We start from the raw sequence: 16,916 nt of genomic DNA, 5'->3' as shown, positions 1-16,916 counted from the left end.
ACAGACTTGGAAAACATCACCAGAAGTTAAATTTCCGACTCAAGAATTTGGGGAAATTCTCAAGACCAACTTCAGCATTTCACATAATTTCCTATATGATGCTGGTTAATAATGGGTTAAATTATTTCAAGACTGCATGCCATTTCAGCATATTATAGTATATGTTATCACTGCCAAAACTAGCTAATCTTCCTTTTGTTTTGTTGAGCTTATAAAACATTACAAAATGCACCCCTTTTCCGTTTCTCAGACAAGTGAACTGTGTCTGTTGATGAGCATTTCTTGTTAGTACAAAAAGAAAACTGGCAACAGTAACAGGCCACGTTTTTTTAAAACCCCGCTTTCTGCCAAACGGTTATTGTGGTTGCTTTAAAATCAGACGTTTCCTTCTTCAAGACCAGCCCAACTCATTCTCCATTGAGCTGCATCAGGAAGGGCATCCGGCATAAAACTTGTGCCTTTTCAACATGCAAATCCATGTTAGATTTGCTGTGGTGACCCTGAACAAAAAGGGAGAAGCTGTAAGAATGTTTTATGATTATTATTATTATTTTGCACAAGTCTGGGAGGGCCTGCAAATTATACACACTGAAAAAAAAAAAAAAAATCACATAAAAATAATAATAATAATAATAAAACTATTTACTCGTATATAAGGTTTTCACAAGAATCAAAGCACTTATATGTTGCTTAGATATATATAATTGGTTATTATACATAAGGTTTTTATTAAATTGATATGGATGTTTGAAATCAGTTCATATGGCTATGTGATTATAGTACTGAAAATAATTTTGATATTACCACCATTCCGCATATATAGTGTCCATAGACAATGAAATAAATCCCAGTTTCCAAGCTCTATAACAAGAAGTCCATGTACTCTTGTGGTCTAGTATTTTAGAATTGGCAAATGGAAGGAAAGCAAGAATATGTGGTATTTACATTCCACTTCCATGTACAAAGACAATATGCTAGAAAAAATGCTGAGGTGCAGGTCAAAACAGCCTGCTGTGCGCGCGCACACACACACACACACACACACACACACACACACACACACACAGATCCATTCCCACAGACTCTGTCAAAGTAAAATAAAAATTTTACTTTCATTGAAAGCACCACTGAAAGGAACACAAAGCAAATAATAATAATAATACCGGTAATAAAAAATAACATGCCACTCACCCAGTAGTAAAGATTTCCAAATAAAAAAGTCCACGACATCAAAGAAGCCCCCACGTACGCATCGCGAGCGCATGTGCTCAAGAATTTTGGTATCAACAGTTGCAGAAACTCAAGTTTTTTTTTCTCTTTTGCAGATTCTTCTTTTTCAAAATTGTAAAATTATTCATGTGACTTTTGATATTATAAATATTTCAAACCAAGGAGTGTTTTTGTGTTCACCCTGTATTTTGGTTTCATATCAACAGTTTTAAGAGTTTAAACTGTTTTCTAGCTCTAAGAGGTACCAAATTCAAACAGCAAAGCCACGTCACATGAAAATTGAACTCGAGATTCAGAATGTGACCTTCACATACAGTAAGAAATATATTTGACACAGGACAGTATTCTTGAACATCAAACAAAAAATCTAAGTATTTTTGCTGCGCTCAATAACAACAACTTAAAAATATTCAGATTCAAATAGTCAGGAAAAACTTTGAAGTTCCAGAACAACAGTTTTATTTGCCAGCAAAGGAAGCATTTCAGTCTTCAAAAAACACCTGGACAGCTTTGAAACACAAAGGGTGACAGTCACTTTTATCCCCTCACAGGGATCAGCTTCTCCACGCCAAGTAAGCAGTGTTTCCAAACTTCACAAATCTTACACCAATAAAAACAGCTGTTAATGACATCATTTATGCAGGTCTGATGAGAGCACTTCTTGGAAAATCTCCAGGCCTGGAGAGTTCTCATTTCTAGGTCATGAAAATGTACCCTTCTTTTACAAACCCAACTTATCATTTTTCACCACTATATTTGATTCAATTCAATGTTCCTTTTTCAAAGTTAGGCCCAATAAAGAAAAACAGTTTAGCATCCTTGACATCAGAAAAACTGATGGAGGGTGGATTTTTTAAATGAATCTTTTTTTTCTTAGAAACAGAGAACAAACAATATAGTAAAATTTTGAGGCTGGGAAATGAAACTTCCCCTATTTAGAACTACGACAAAAGCAGTGTAGTGGCTGAAGCCAATGAAGGATGACAAAGTCCTTGTGACAAGTTGAAGATGTTTATTGATGATATGTAATAACAGGGTTACTTGATCAAAGGTTCTCAAAGAGAGTTGAATGTCCTGATATCACATAAATGATCCACAATAATCTGTAGGCAGGTTGACTTGAATAACTGCTTATAGCCCTACTTACAGTTTTGCAGTCCTTAAATCTTCTGTCCAAATAAATGTTCTCAAGCATGTACAAAGAATAATGGCTCCTTACGGTCCTTGGGGTACAAAGTATCTTGCTCCAAAGTGTTGTGAACTGGATGAGACTGAGGTAGTGAATAATCCCCCCAAGGCTGGAAGCTCTTTATATACCCTCTGGGTGGTGTTCCTGCTAGAACATTCTAGTACAGAACATTCCACAAAAGCCCAGAAAGGTCCAGGTTTTACCAGAAATACTGGCAGTAGCATGAATTTCTAGAACATTCTATCACATTCCAAAACCTTCTACAGGGTTCTAGATGTTTCTAACTAGTCTTAGGGACATCTCAGTGAAAACATGTTTACCAATGTACAAGGACCTCTAAACTGTCTACTGGGTTCTGGATTATTCTATAACTTTCTATTTTATTCTAACACCTTACACTACAACCAGTCTCACAGGTCTGCAATAGTATTTGATTAAAATCCACAAAAGTATGTACATAATGCCAGATGTATCCTACGGAAAAAAAAAAACAAAAAAAAAAAAAACCTCACAGGCTGGATCACGCAGCCAGAACTACCGAGCGTGAGTGATTTTTGTCACTAATGAGTCGCCACAGCAAAAGAGGAAAAACTCTCCTTGTACGCTCATCCCGTACCATGACTTCTGCCTCTTGGCTTTTCGGCAATCTTCATCATGAAATGGCAACATCCGCGTGCCCCTGTGGTTGTCAATGACGACAAGCGGTAAGTCCAGTGCGGCCGACTTAACGCCTCCCCCAAACAAATCGGTTCACCCTGCCTTCACTGCTCACGCGTCATTAGCCGTCATTCACTGATTACCACCTCGTTTCTTCTTCAAACTGCACTCCAGCCGTCATCTATCTGAGTGACAGATATCTGAAGCTTTTGTACAACAATCATTTGAGAAAGCGATCAGAGCACCATGGCTACACGAACTGTCATTTCAAACAGTCAGAGTATGGCCTCTTTTCTGCTTAAAACTGACTTTATAATGATTTAAGAGGTTTTACCTTGTCATCTGATGGTTAATAATCCCATTAATCCATTTGATCGCTTTGGGTGAAGAGACTGTCTCAGACGAGCGGCTGAGCTCTAAAATGACGCATGCGCAGTGGACGCAGGGCGGCTCAATTTTTAAGGGCGGACTGTTCGGTCTGTGACACCAGCGTGGTAAACTTCAGCCGACTTCAGCCAAAGCACACTCGCTGCCTAGCGGACATGCAGCTTCTTGCACCATCGGTACTGCAAGGGTTGGGTATCAAGAACTGATTCTTTTCAAGAATTGTCAAGAAATTATTCGCCACAGACATCAACAGCCTTTTCGCTTAACGATTCCCTTATTGGTTATTCAGAGCAGTCATTTTTGACGGCGTTTATCAGGAAAATGATAATTTCTCTACGTTGATTACAGATCTGCTGCAGGGTCCACAATCAACCACTTCTGCAGTGGCTCTGCTTGAAGCAATGAAGCAGTGCTCCAGCCCGCTGCTTCTTTGGTTCTCCGCTTCGCTGCTTTTCAGAAGCAGAAAGTCCGCTTCAAAGCCATTAAAAAAAATGTCAATCATGACTCACTTTAGTGCGGCTTAAAGTCACTAACTGGGACTCTCGTTGCTCAGGGCAAGAAATGAGACTCGTCCTCCGTTCCATTCGCACAGCTCCAAACACTGCCCGGATCTATGCCGAGTCAAGTTAGAGTGTGGTTGGAATTAATAACTTCAAAACGAACTGACGTTTTAAATCAAAATCCCACCTCTTTCCAAACGTTGTAATACAGACAACAAACTAAACCGTTTTTTCTTCCCATGAGACGTCCTGCGTTCTTTTATGAATTACATTGATGTTGATGTGCAGCGCAGCCGGATGCAAGAACTCAGTTCAGAGGCTATGGAGTTATACGTATTAGTGCCATTAATACCTGAAAGGAAATGCTTTTGACAAAAACTACAGATTTTCTTAATCTCTATTAATGTCCAGAGACCTAGGATCCACTATGCACAGATTTTACTTATGTCCAGAGATCAAGGATCCAGTGACCAATTTCATATTTATTTACTTTAAGACTCAAAATGTTATTGACATAGAAAACCTGTAAAGCCTACTTTTAGTATTTCTGTGAAAGCTCTCAGTTGTCCAGGTGGTTTCCATAATAGAGAAGCTTGAATCTTCGACTGGACTAGGTTGCTTGACGCGAGGACGTTTCGCTTCAAATCGTAGAAGCTTCCTCAGCTAAAATTCTTGCTCTAGTAGTCTGACTTTTTCTCTACAAGGGTCAAGACAGAAGTCAGACTACCAGAGCAAGAATTTTAGCTGAGGAAACTTCTGCGATTTGAAGTGAAACGTCCTCGCATCAAGCAACCCAGTCCAGTCGAAGAGTCAAGCTTTCCTACTTTTAGTACACAGAAAATTCACAAGAGGGATTGATAAAGGAATCGGATCGATATCAATAAAATCTTATCAATACCCACCCCTATGTACTGCAGTCAATAAAATTTGCCAAAATAAGAAATGAAGAAATAAACTGATGCGGGCCGATTTTGGCATGTGGGCGGGGATGATAAACTTTTTTTTTTTTTTTTTTTTTTTTTTTTTTTTTTTTTTTTTTTAAATGGGGCCTTAATTCTTTGCTAAAATTTACAGCCTTAACTCTCTGGTCTCATGGTAATAGCATAAATTTCCACACAATTTATATTTTTCAGCGCTAGTCTTTGACAAAATTACACCATCTATGAACCATAACACTAAGCAGCAAATACACAGCAGGATGAATATCTTAGTTGTTGCTATGCTGCTTAATTCTCCATCCACCTATTCAAATTTTAATTTTTCAAGTTTGCTAGTCTCTCTGAATGTATGTGTGAAGAGCAAGACAGAGTGTGTAGACATTGTTAAATGGTTATTCAGTATGCACAGCTGTCTCACATGGTAGTCCATAATACACAGTGAATGGCATAACTGTCCGGTTGCCCACACTATGAAAAGTAGGTCAACCTCACACAGAGGCAATGTCTGTCTCGGCCCTCTGTCATCATTTGTCCCTCTCTTTGTCCATTCAAGCGATTGATTAGTGCAGATATTTTTCTTTACTTTTGTCTCAGAGAGACAAAACAAATGTGGCAAATACAACAGTTGACAATTTGGCATTTCAATGAGCTATAACGGACAAATACTGATTTTTTGTTTTGTTTTCTTGCATCGAAATGAAGCATCTTGTATGGGTTAGACTCTATTCATAACCAAATTTAAACCCCAATTCCAGTCTTAAACCTAAAACTATCAAGTAATAATCACAACATGGAATTTATTTGACAAACCCATCTCACTGCAACTGGATAAGAGAAGTGGGTTTGTGACTGGAGCTGCAATGATTAATCGATAAATAGACTATTAAATTCTTCTGTACAATATTTCCTTGATTAACAGCCCAGGTGTTTATTTCTTTCAAAGCGTGTGCAGACCCAGTGCCTAAATGAGGCAGGCTTTTATTCAAGACAGGTGAGTATTAACAAAATGGTGCCTGCACTGTAATTTATAAGTTTTACACATATCCCTGAGTGGGGCGAACCAAAGACACCTGCTTTACATCTGCCGTTTCATCTTAGAATTTCAAGGTAACACTCTGTAGCGGACTTAGAAAAATTTTATTGTAAACTGTACCTACCTTGCTGTTTTTTTATTTATCGATTTTTCTTGCAGCTTTGTCTGAATGATCTAGGAATTGTACATCCTTTTTCTAACATCACTAGAAGAAGGAGTCGCTCCTTTAGGAGTCTAATTACTGGTATATTGTACATCAGCACATACACTGGAACAGGAGGCTGCCATACGAGGTCTGTCAATAAAGTAACGGTCCTTTTTATTTTTTTCAAAAACTATATGGATTTCATTCATGTGTTTTTACGTCACACATGCTTGAACCCTCGTGCGCATGCGTGAGTTTTTCCATGCCTGTCGGTTACGTCATTCGCCTGCGAGCACACCTTGGGAAGGAGTGGTCCCGCCCCCCGTCTGATTTTCATTGTCTGGAAATGGCGGAATGAAAAGGACTTTTTTTCCATCAGAATTTTTCAGAAGCTGCTAGAGACTGGCACCTGGAAACCATTCGAAAAATTTATCTGGCTTTCGGTGAAAATTTTACGGGCTTTACAGAGAATAAGGACTGTTACTACAGCTTTAAGGACTCCTTTAAGGACGCTCTGTGGATACGAGACCTTCGTGTGCTCTTTCTCTGGTTATCAGAAGAGCTGGACATCAGCCATTTTCCGGCAGATTTCACTTTTAACAAGAGATTTTGTCATGGAAAGCCACGCGGAGGCTTCGCGCGTAAAGACCGATTCGCTTTGGAAGCGAGACAACGGAACACCTCCGTTTCGGCGTGTCAGAGGACAAGTTTGGACATGTCCAACTCTCCACAATTTCTCTGATACTTACTGGACTGGTAAACACTGAAAGCCGAGATAGGCATGTCCAAACTTGTCCTCTGACACGCCAAAACGGAGGTGTTCCTTTGTCTCGCTTCCAAAGCGAATCTCTTGTTAAAAGTGAAATCTGCCGGAAAATGGCTGATGTCCAGCTCTTGTGATAACCAGAGAAAGAGCACACGACGGTCTCGTATCCACAGAGCCATCCGTTTAGAAATGGTCTGGTGGCTTGTGCCTTGTCATCGCAGCTCGGTGCGCCGAGCGTCCTTAAAGGGGTCCTTAAAGCTGTAGTAACAGTCCTTATTCTCTGTGAAGCCCGTAAAATTTTCACCAAAAGCCAGAAAATTTTTCGAATGGTTTCCAGGTGCCAGTCTCTAACAGCTTCTGAAAAAAATTCTGATAGAAAAAAAGTCCTTTTCATTCCGCCATTTCCAGACAATGAAAATCCGACGAGGGGGTGGGACCACTCCTCCCCAAGCATGTCTGACGTAAAAACATATGAATGAAATCCATATAGTTTTTGAAAAAAATAAAAAGGACTGTTACTTTATTGACAGACCTCGTATGGACCTGCGACTGTTCACACGGAGAATCAGTCAGGCAGAGACGACTGGCGGCTAACATAAGTGGCCCAGCCTTTAAACAAGACTGCCGCTTATTTTTTTCTGCCGGAGTTTTGACCCGGCACTAAAATGAGGCAGTCCTGTATTTAACATCAGCCGTTTAATCAAGTAAATACAGTAAGTCCCTTCGACTGTGCCCTTGTTTTCATTAGGAGTCACCACAGCAGATCCAAGGAAGGTCTGCATCTTGATTTGGCACAAGTTTCACACTGGATGCCCTTCCTGACGCAACTCCATATTACATGGAGAAATGTGGCAGAGGTGAGGTTTGAACCAGGAACCTTCCACACTGAAACCAAGCTCACTAACCACTTGGCCACCACACCTTAAACTATTAAATATATCTACAACCATTCACTCATTTTCTATACCCTCTTATACCAATTAAGGGGCACTGGGGAGCTGTAGACCTATCCCAGGAGTCATAGTACAAGAGGTAGGGTACATGCTGGTCAGATCGCCAGTCTATTGTATGACCACGTATAGGCAGACAAACACACTCACACCTACTGTCAAGCCACCTTGACACTTGCACAAATTTGATCCCCGCACTGCGGCACAATTTGTCGTGCCAATGTAACCTGCTTTGTCCTGGTGGACACCGCGCTTTGTTCCATTTCATGCCACATTATATAAATTAATAATTTCATAGCTGATGATGTATTTGCTCTCAGAACGTGGCTGATGAAAACATCTCTCATTGCTACCAGAATCATAGACAAATTATCTGAAGCATCTCTTGTGTGTGTTGTGAGGTAGAGACCACATTTAGAATTGTCTCAAAGGTAATAATTTATGATATTTATATCGTAATGGATTGGTAAAACAATTGCATTCTCATTCGTTCTAATGTGTTAGATCAGCGGTCTCAAACTCAAAATACCAGAGGGCTGCTGAGCATCCAAGCTTGTTACAAGGGGCCACTTCAGGTATTGCATAAAAAAGGAAAAAACATTCAACTGTTTGAACAACTGTCCTTCACAACATGATAGACCACAATCTCATCCATTTGGCACCAGTATATGTCCCCCTTGTGTGAAGGCAGCCTGCTGAGTCTCGGATTGTACAGAAGTGGTCTGCAGAGAGTGAGGCAGCCCTTAGAGATTGTTTCAGCACAACTGTGTGGTCCGAACTCTATGACCCTCACAAGGAGGACATAAACGCCATGACAGAATGCATTACGGACTACATCAACTTTTGCTTTGAAAACACCGTACCTACCCGGATAGTGCTGTGTTTTTCTAACAACAAACCATACCTCCTCCCCCTCCTCCACTCTACCTTCCCCCCCACCTGCTCTCTACTCTTCACGGCAGATCAGGTCAGGAGTCAGCTGAAGAGAAAGAGCAAAAAGGCAGCAGGCCCAGACAAGATTAGCCCGAGGCTCCTCAAATCCTGCGATGAGCTGTGTGGGGTCATGGAGCGGGTCTTCAACCTGAGCCTGAAGCTGAGGACAGTACCATACCTCTGGAAAATGTCATGTGTGGTCCCAGTGCCCAAAACACTGCACACCAAGGACCTCAACAGCTTCAGGCCAGTGGCACTTACATCCCACCTGATGAAGACCCTAGAGCGCCTCATCCTGTGTCACCTCCGCTCCATGGTGAGCTCTGCTATGGACCCACAGCAGTTTGCTTACCGGCCCGGCATCGGAGTGGAGGACGCCATCATCTCCCTGCTGCATCGTTCACTGTCCCACCTGGTGAGGCCCGGCAGTGCTGTGAGGATTCTTTTCTTTGACTTCTCCAGCGCATTCAACACCATCCAGCCGTGGCTCCTGAGGGATAAGCTGGTGACTGCAGGAGTGGACGAGGATCTGGCTGAGTGGGTCCTGGACGACCAAGAACTGCGTGTCTGACATCCTGACCTGCAGTGTGGGGGCCCCCCAGGGGACAGTCCTCGCACCCTTCCTCTTCACTCTTTACACTGCAGACAATACAGACAGCTGTGTCCTGCAGAAGTTCTCCGACGACTCCGCCCTCATTGGACTCATTATGGACGACAATGACGCGGAGTACAGAGGACTAATGCAGGACTTTGTGGACTGGTGTCAGAGGAACCACCAACCATCAACGCGGGGAAGACCAAGGAGAAGGTGGTGGACTTCAAACGTCGCCCCACTGCACTCCCTCCAGTGAACATCCAGGGAAGGGACATTGAGAGAGTGGACTCTTATAAGTACCTGGGTGTTCATCTGAACAACAAACTGGACTGGACTCACAACATGGACGCACTCTGCAGGAACGGTCAGAGCCGCCTCTACCTCCTGAGGAGGCTGAGGTCTTTTGGAGTGAGGGGGCCACTCCTGAGGACCTTCTATGGCTCTGTGGTGGCTTCAGCCATCCTGTACGGTGTGGTCTGCTGGAGCAGAAGCATCACAGAGAGGGACAGGAAAAGACTGTAATCTGTAATTTATGTTTGTAGCATGGCCCAAGCAGAGGGTCACCCCTCTGAGTCTGGTCTGCTTGAGGTTTCTTCCTCAGAGGGAGTTTTTCCTTACCACTGTTGCTCTGGGGGTTGGTAAGGTTAGACCTTACCTGTGTGAAGCGCCTTGAGGCAACTCTGTTGTGATTTGGCGCTATATAAAGGAAATAAATTGAATTGAACTGAAATTGAAGACTGGATAAGATCATCAGAAAATCCTGCTCTGTCCTGGGCTGTCCTCTGGACTCTGTGCAGGAGGTGGGGGACAGGAGGGTCCTGGCTAAACTTACATCTATGCTGGACTACGAGTGTCACCCCCTACAGGACGTTCTGTCTGCTCTGGAGAGCAGTTTCAGTGACAGACTCATCCACCCTCGCTATGTGAGGAAAAGATTCCGCAGATCGTTTCTCCCGGCTGCTGTCAGACTGTACAATGAATGCTAGTACTGTGGTAACCATAGCAACCAGGGCAATAATCATGTCATTACCTGCTGTATTTATTAGGCGCAATAATTTAACTTATGGTGCAAACTTAAGTCACTTTACCTACTATATTTTAACCTGTCCATATTATAAATATTAGAGTAACTTATCGTACATTTCACGCTGAAGTCACTTTATCTGATCACTCTTACATCCCGACAGTGCAGCATTGAACTGAACAATGGTAGCCTTAGTGTTACCCAGCACTTAGTGCTTTTTTTAGTTCGTTTTTTAAGAGATACTTGTGTTTTATTGCATGCCCTTCTATTCCTACTGTTCTATGCTGCGATGTGACACTGAAATTTCCCCATTGAGGTATGAATAAAGGCTTTACTTATCTTAACTATTTTACATTCATATTTAGCTTTTTTGTCTAATGCTTGCTGCCAGACACCTGAGAGCACTTTTTCTCAGATAGCTTAGCCACATTTGCTCTGAGGGAGGTCGCAGTTGAAACCCTCAGTATGGCTTTAAGGTGGTCATCACCAGTGGTGGGCACAGTTCCGATAACCGATAATTATCTAAGATAATTATGTCCGATAATTTTTAGACCGATAACATGATAAATAAAGCTGAACAGCTACAAATATTTATAAGACTTAAAATCAGTTGAGCACCTACCTGTTAAATGTTTCGTAGCTGATGTGTAGTTCTACCCTCTACAAAACAGAGGAGAGCTGCTTTAAGAAGAAACCGCTTTATCCTCTGCAGGCAAAGGAGAACTGGTTCAAAAAAAAAAAAAAAAAAACTTTTCTTTTAACCCCATACTGATACACGGGCAATACCACCCAAGTCATCCAGAGGCACAGAGTTTTAATTTATGGTTCAACTTTTAACCAAACTAATTTCGGACAAGTTATTTAAATTAATGTCATGTCTGAAGCTTTATAAAGTGAAAATATCAGATATATGTTTTAGTTTTAAAGTAATGCGCTAATTTTTAAGGTTTTAGTGTGGATATATGCTGTGCCCAGCAGTGCATTATGGGTAGGATAGGGTAATCTCAGTACGCTCACGACATGAGAAATGCATTTCAGACACTCTGATCAGGCTCTACGGACAACAGCATTAAACGCTAGTGCCTAAAACTCTTGTGAATATATTCTCTGGGTTTACAGATGTTGTTATTGTGTCTGTGTTTATTAACTTCCATGCATCTTAAATGTAGCAGACACGGATTAACTGGAATTTTGTTTTGGCAAGTTTTCAAGGTCCCTACTGCCATCTACTGGCCAGTAATGTTCATTCACCCTACTGATGTATGCCATCATCCCTTGCGTGCCAGAGAGTCGCTGCAGTCAAACATATAGGGGATCAACACGATGACAGTTGTAAATGAATATTATACTACAAAAATGTAATTTTTTTTATGCTTTGCGTCATGTTAATAAGAGACTGCTGCATGATACCCTGAAAACTTGCTAAAACAATAACAAATAATAAAACGTAATAAAAAAAAATCTAATAAAACGTGCGCACAACATCAGAGGCACATTTTCCCCAGAATCCTTTGCGATCTGTCTGTGTTTTTTACAAAACTTCAGAATTAGTGCATTATTCACCATTAAAAGATATATGTTATATTTTAACTTTGTACAAATGACAGAATTGACATTAATGGAGTTATTCTATCAGTACTCATTTTATTTATACACCAAACCATAAGTCAGCATGGCTTTATTTTCCAAGACCTCTGCCTGACCGGAGCGTTGTGTTTGGGTAGAGAGCTGGGCTTTGCGGCTGCTCTCAGCTTGCTTCTGTGTTGGAAGCCATGTAGTAAACAAGAGCTTCCAGCAGGGGGCAAGATGTTCAAAGACAGAAGTGCGGGCTTATTGTTTGGGTCTGTTGTCGCTTTTGATGTTACCAGAAGCGATTGTGGTGTTAAAACTCAAATTCAGTTTGTTAGTAGTTGCAAATGTACCAGAGACAATACTGGAATTTATCGGTTATCTGTAATTTCCGATACATTTTTGTGTGGTTTATCGTTTTATCTTTATCAAAGATAACTTTTCAGTTATCTGATTATCTGTTATCAAAGTAAATTTTTTTGGTTATCCGTGCCCACCACTGGTCATCACCAAGTCTAGACCTATTCTTTGATTTATTAAAGTTCATGGTGGAGAATAGGTTTTCACAGAGATATGTGCTTCCAAAAAGACACATGTTCCTCTTGAATATCCTGGAAAGCTCTGAGAAAGATGGGGGTAATTCTCTCAGAAATTGTCCAAGCATTTCTGCTTTTCCATTTGCTTAACTGAACTTGGCTTTGAGTTGAGAACTGCACTGCAGGTCAATGAGCTTCATTTGTAACACACTAGGAGCATTCTGCACATTAAAGGAGAAGGGGTCGGCAAACATTTGGAATGTGGCACTGTGTGTCTTGAAGTCTGCAAACCACTGGTAAAATTCCTGCTGTACCTTCTCAATGGCAGCAACATATTTTTCACCACTGAATGCTTTGCCCTCTTCCACAAGAGATCTGCATGCTGCAAAGTGGAAGAGTTTTTTTCTCAAAGAGCTGGGTTTTCCATAACAGGTTTTTTCATGAAAGCTTTGACATTTTCAAAGCTGCAGTGACAAGCTGGCCTGGGCCCTGCAACTTCAGGTTGAGTGTGTTCAGTTCCCCTGTGATGTCAACTAGGACAGCTATGTCCATCAACCACTTGCAATCGTCAAGCTCAGGATGATCCAGCCTGCCCTCCTCCATAAACATCTTCACTTCTGTTCGCAGCTCCCCTGCTGAGCCACTGTACCTCTGTGAAGTACAGCACATCTACATATGACATCAATTTCCTCTAAAAAGGCACAGAACTGGCGGTGCTATAAGGCTCTGGATCTGATGAAATTGATGCGTTTCACAACAACAGACATCATATTGTCAAACTTTAAGCACCTGCTGGTGGATAATGCAGTGCAGAGCAATTGCAGAATATTCACCTTCCTCCTTCAATTGTTTTTGAACAAGCACTACAAGTTCGTTTTCCCTCCCCAGTATTGATGGTGCGCCATCTGTCGTTATTCCTTACCAGAGACTTCCAGGAGAGGCTAGCCTGCTCAATTGTGTCACACAGCAGCTCAAATACATCCCAAGCTGTGGTACGACCATGCAGCGGGCTCACACTTAGCAGCTCTTCTGTTAGTTCAAACTGGTCATTAATACCGTGGACATAAATGGCGAGGTGAGCCACGTCATTAATGTCCGTGCTTTCATCCAGAGCCACAGAGTTTGCGCTGAAACAATTGCCTCTGTCACATAACTGTTCATAAAAGTCATTTGAAAGCTCAGTGATCCGTTCTGCCACTCTGTTGGCTGACACACTGATGTTGCTGAATTGGCTCTTTTTCTAGACAGACAATATCTGAAACTTGCAGCATGCAGTCTTTCAGAAACTGACCTTCAGTGAGCGACTTTCCCACTTTGGTGATCATCTCACTCACGCCGTAACTTGCTTCAAGTGGCGCATCGGCCTCCTTTCTGGCACTCTGGGATAAATTTTGTTGAGATGACAGCTCTTTCTTTAACAGTGCAGCTTGCTGTGTCCACTCTTCTCCCTCAAACTATATTATGATATATATATGGTGATTATATTCTTTCAGCAACTTTCTGCTTGCAGATGAGGCAGGTGGCATTTCCCTTGCACTCCACAAAGAAGAAATAATTTTCCCACCTCTCTTGAAATACTCTGTGCTCGACATCAACTTTTCTTTTCAGCTTTGAAATAGACATTTTGATTTACGTTGTGAGAGGGTGCTGGCAGTGTCCGAATGTTTTATTTGGCTTGTTTGGGTTCACGCTGTAAAAATGCTGCGTTCATGGTCACCTCGGAAATTCTTTCTCCATCCCGACAGCAGGCCAGATTTCACCATAAATTGATATCAAGCAGCGGGCTGGATGAAATGATCTCGCGGGCTGGATTTGGCCCGCAGGCCATGAGTTTGAGACCCCAGTGTTAGATAATGTATCTAAAATTATGTTTATTATAGATGTAACATCTTGTTCAGATGAGCTGCAGCAAGTGTTTTCGAATAGGTTGCACAATGCTCATGTCTACTAGCTCACAAAGTTAATGCGTGCTAGACATTTTGAACATTTCAAAATTTTCTATGCGTATTTTCATGCAGCTGCGCACAGCTCACGCATAGTTTACAATGAGTTTACTCACCGACATGCCAGATGGCCAGTGCAGGAATCAAATTTGTGCAAGTGTTAAGGCACATTCAGTTTAGAGTTTCCAATTCACCTAATCTGCATGTCTTTGGAAAAGGGAGGAAGGTGGACCACCCACAAAGAACCCACACAAACACTGGGAGAACATGAAAACTCTACACACAGTGGACCATGCGGGAAGCAATCCCATGACATTTTTTAACCAGTAGCTACTGTGCCACCTTACAACCATTTAGATAATTATTCATTTTATTTTTTTTTGTTTTTAATATTCCATTTCTCTGATTTTAGCTTATTAAATGTGATTTTTTTTTTTTTGGTTCACTGAAATGATTCATATAACCCAATCAGATTTATCCTCCTGGTATGGGATCAAGGCTGAAGTGGGCGGGGCCTATACGGTTAGACGCTAATTCTTCAATGGAATCCAGATTGATGAATTTTTTATTTTAGGGCTCACACACCCTTCCACATTACAACCACAGAACTGCCCTTGAGCAAAGAAGGCACTTAATCCATTTGCATTAAAGCTTTGTATTGGCCATTCTCAAACCTGGTTTTAAATGGTTTGTTGCTGCACTAAGAACACATGCCTACAACTGCCTGTACAATTCGCCACACAGTAACTAAAAGCACAGTATAGAAGAAGCAGCCATGAATTTTCTGCCTGTTCGCATAGCAGATTATTTCTGTGTGCTTCAATACTTTTTAATGTAAACATCAAAGTCCTTAATTTTCCACAATTTCCATAATTCCACAATTGCTCACAGTTCAGGATGTAGGTATGAATGCCAATGTGTCCAAAAGCCTGCGCATCATTTGATTACCCATAATTCTCTTCTTTGTATCAGCCAGAAGCAATGCAAACATGTTACAGCGCAAAAGCAAAAATTGGACAGAAATCCAAACTAGATGTTGAAACAACAGATAAAAACATCTTCACTTTCAAAAACACACTGTTCATGATCACCATACTATTCTAAAAAAAAACAGGCAGGGATACCCATGTAACCAACCATATCCTGGAGCTATATTGCTTCTCACATACACTGCACCACTTCAGTCTCGACTCATGCACTCAAGTTCAATGAGTTCAGTTCTCTTCTATTGAATTTTCAACTGTAGGTGTGGTTACTCAGTATTTACTCTCCAAATAAGTTTTTACTCCCAGAGAAATATATATGAGGTCTGACCATAAAGTATCGTACCTTTTTATTTTTTTCAAAAACTATATGGATTTCATTCATATGTTTTTACGTCAGACATGCTTGAACCCTCGTGCACATGCGTGAGTTTTTCCACACCTGTCGGTGATGTCATTCGCCTGTGCGCACGCCTTGTGTAAGGAGTGGTCCCGCCCCCTCGTCGGACTTTAACTACAGGTTTAAGGACTCCTTTAAGGACGGTCGGTGCGCCGCGAGCTGCGACGATGCGGCACAAACCACTGGATCATTTCTAAGCTGATGGCTCTGTGGATACGAGACTGTCGTGTGCTCTTTCTCTAGTTATCACAAGACCTGGACATCAGCCATTTTCCGGCAGATTTCACTTTTAACAAGAGATTTTGTCATGGAAAGCCAAGCGAAGGCTTCGCGCGTCACGACCGATTCGCTGATGAAGCGAGACAAAGGAACACCTCTGTTTCGGAGTGTTAGAGGACAAGTTGGGACATGTCCAGCTCTCCACAAGTTCTTTTATACTCACTCCACTGGTAAGCACTGAAAGCCGAGATAGACATGTCCCAACTTGTCCTCTAACACTCCGAAACAGAGGTGTTCCTTTGTCTCGCTTCATCAGCGAATCGGTCATGACGCGCGAAGCCTCCGCGCGGCTTTCCATGACAAAATCTCTTGTTAAAAGTGAAATCTGCCGGAAAATGGCTGATGTCCAGGTCTTGTGATAACCAGAGAAAGAGCACACGACGGTCTCGTATCCACAGAGCCATCAGCTTAGAAATGATCCAGTGGTTTGTGCCGCATCGTCGCAGCTCGCAGCACCGGCCGTCCTTAAAGGGGTCCTTAAACCTGTAGTTAAAGTCCTTATTCTCTGTGAAGCCCGTAAAATTTTCACTGAAAGCCAGATAAATTTTTCGAGTGGTTTCCAGGTGCCAGTCTCTAACAGCTTCTGAAAAAATTCTGATGGAAAAAAAGTCCTTTTCATTCCGCCATTTCCAGACAATGAAAATCTGACGAGGGGGCGGGAACACTTCTTCCACAAGGTGTGCGCACAGGCGAATGACGTCACCGACAGGCGTGGAAAAACTCACACATGCGCACGAGGGTTCAAGCATGTCTGACGTAAAAACATATGAATGAAATCCATATAGTTTTTAAAAAAAAATAAAAAGGACCGTTAATTTATGGACAGACCACGTAGACCTGTGGCTAACATACTGATTTC

General features: G+C 41.7%; 1 protein-coding gene across 2 annotated transcripts in view; it reads right to left on the bottom strand.

The window, feature by feature from the left end:
* The window catches only part of cpt1cb (carnitine palmitoyltransferase 1Cb), a 96,489-nt gene that overhangs the window by 70,856 nt on the left and 8,717 nt on the right, over positions 1–16,916 (bottom strand). The window contains exon 1 of one of the 2 annotated variants that reach the window (XM_034189851.1): positions 2,378–2,453. The exons of the other annotated variant lie outside the window; for it this stretch is intronic. The gene's annotated coding sequence lies outside the window, so the exon portion shown is untranslated. Of the gene's footprint in view, positions 1–2,377; positions 2,454–16,916 lie in introns of those variants that run through there. 2 annotated transcript variants of the gene reach the window in all.

Source organism: Thalassophryne amazonica, chromosome 16, assembly GCF_902500255.1.
Source record: "Thalassophryne amazonica chromosome 16, fThaAma1.1, whole genome shotgun sequence".
NCBI classification, from domain to species: domain Eukaryota; kingdom Metazoa; phylum Chordata; class Actinopteri; order Batrachoidiformes; family Batrachoididae; genus Thalassophryne; species Thalassophryne amazonica.
Note: the sequence above shows the minus strand (reverse complement) of the source record. Positions and strands in the feature narration are given on the sequence as shown.